Here is a 2798-nt window from a genome sequence, read left to right on the forward strand (position 1 = left end):
ATTCACATGAAGAGCTGAGAGCAAAAAGGTCAAAGACCTGTAACTTCTTTATTCCATTGTCATCCCTTTCAATTAATATACACCACAGTTCTTCCCATGACAAAAATCTCAAGCCAACAGTACTGTCTGACATGACAATACAGATACCAACAAGGAATTGATATCCTGAAGAAGGCAGTTGGACATTGGATTACATGGACTTGCGCTCATTCTACAGCAAAGAAACAAGCTCCAGTCAATGTCTATGCTTCACTCGGACCTCCTCTCACATCTCTCTATCTAAACCTTGTCAATGTATCATTCTATTTCTTTCTTCCTCATGTGCTCATTCAGTTTCCCCTTTACTGCATTTGTACAATTTCCTTCAACTACTCCATGTGGCAGCAAGTTTGGCCTTCTAACCACTTTTGGAGTAAAGAACTTTCTCCAGATTTACCTCATGCTTTAATTGGTGACCATCTCGCATTTATGGTCCCAAGATTTGGTCTTCCCACAACGTTGGAAACATTTTCTCATGGCTACCCCAACAAAACCTTTCATAATCTTAAAGACCTCAGTTAGATCGAGGGCGGCACGGTGGCACAGTGGTTAGCACTGCTGCCTCACAGCACGGGGACTCGGGTTTGATTCCCGGCTTGGCTCATTGTCTGTGTGGAGTTTGCACATTCTCCCCGTGTCTGCATGGGTTTCCTCCGGGTGAACATAGAACATTACAACACAGTACATGCCCTTCGGCCCTCGATGTTGCACCGACCTGTGAAACCAATCTGAAGCCCATCTAACCTACACTATTCCAATATCATCCATATGTTTATCCAATGACCATTTAAATGCCCTTAATGTTGGCGAGTCCACTACTGCTGCAGGCAGGGCATTCCACACCCTTACTACTCTCTGAGTGAAGAACCTACCTCTGACATCTGTCCTGTATCTATCACCCCTCAATTTAAAGCTATGTCCCCTCGTGCTAGCTATCACCATCCAAGGAAAAAGGCTCTCACTATCCACCCTATCTAATCCTCTGATCATCTTGTATGCCTCTATTAAGTCACCTCTTAACCTTCTTCTCTCTAACAAAAACAACCTCAAGTCCCTCAGCCTTTCCTCATAAGACCTTCCCACCATACCAGGCAACATCCTAGTGAATCTCCTCTGCACCCTTTCCAATGCTTCCACACCCTTCCTATAATGCGGTGACCAGAACTGTACGCAATACTCCAAGTGCGGACGCACCAGAGTTTTGTACAGCTGCAACATGACCTCCTGGCTCCAAAACTCAATCCCTCGACCAATAAAAGCTCACACTCCGTACGCCTTCTTAACAACCCTATCAACCCGGGTGCCAACTTTCAGGGACCTATGCACACGGGTGTTCCGGTTTCCTCCCACAGTCCGAAAAATGTGAGGGTTGGGTGCATTGGCCATGTTAAATTCTCCCTCAGTGAACCCGAACAGGTGCCGGAGTGTGGCGACTGAGGGGATTTTCACAGTAACTTCACTGCAGTGTTAATGTAAGTCCACTTGTGACACTAATAAATAAACTTTAAGATCACTCCCTTAGTCTTCTCTTTTCTACAGAAAAGCACCTCGGCCTGTTCAGCCTTTTCTGATCAAGCTCAATGCTTCTTGAATCTTCATTGTGAACCTCTACTTTCTACTGTCTGCAATGCCTCTATATCCTTTTTACAGTGTGAAGAGTTGAATGGTATTCTCCCCTGATCTGAGGGGGTTTCCTCCTGGTGTCCCGGTTTCCTCCCACACTCCAAAGATGTGTGGGTTAGATTGATTGGCCATGCAAAATTGCCCCTTGGTGTCAGTGGGACTAGCAGGGTAAATACGTGGGGTTACGTGGATAGGACTTGGGTAGGATTGTTGTCAGTGCAGGCTCGATGATCCAGAGTACATTCTGCACTCTCTCCTTATCTATGAACGATATGCTTTGTCTGTATAGTGCACAAGAAACAATAGCTTTCACTGTATACCAATAAATGTGACAACAATAAATCAATTCAAATCAAACCTGATGGCTGCCTTCTGTACTGGAGGGATTCTATGGTACACAGTACTCTAAATGTGGTCCAAGCAAAGTTTGATCCAAGTTTAAAATAACTTCTGATTTGCCATCTCACTAAAACTAAGTCCCAGTGCTTGGTTTCCTTTTCATATTATTACTAACCTGCGTTGCTACTTTTAGTAATTTCTGTATCTGTGCCACGGATCATTTGGACCTTTATTATTCAAAATGTTTGTGGCCTCCTTGTCATCGCTACCATAATACAACATCTCAAACTTAGGTGCATTGAAATTAATTTGCCAATTACATGTCCACTTTGCAAATTTATTAATATCTTCTTGCATTTGACTGGTATTCCTCAGTATTTACTGTACACTTCAAACTGGTGTTGCGCACAAACTTTGAAACTGCTTATGGAAATTTTAAATGTTACCAGTACCGATCCCTGCCGACCACCTTTTCCTACTTCTTGCCAGACTGTGCCTTGTAGCCAACTTTCAATCTGTTTTGCTGTTCCACGTGCGATGGCCTCAGTCACGATCCGATAATGTAGTGCCTCTTCCAAGTCCTTTTGAAAATCCAAATATATTACATCAACTGCATTACCCTTGTGCTTTCTGTCTGTTAGTTCTTCAAACATATTCAGTAAAGTTGGTCAGACAAACATGGCCTTCCCTTTTGAATTCTGTCCTGTATTGTATTCGGGTTTTAGATGTTTTTCTGTTGAAGGTTCTGAGTGAAGGTTCCACTTTCTGATGTCAATCTAACTGGTTTCAAGTTCCCT

Source organism: Mustelus asterias, chromosome 22 (genome assembly GCF_964213995.1).
Source record: "Mustelus asterias chromosome 22, sMusAst1.hap1.1, whole genome shotgun sequence".
NCBI lineage: Eukaryota > Metazoa > Chordata > Chondrichthyes > Carcharhiniformes > Triakidae > Mustelus > Mustelus asterias.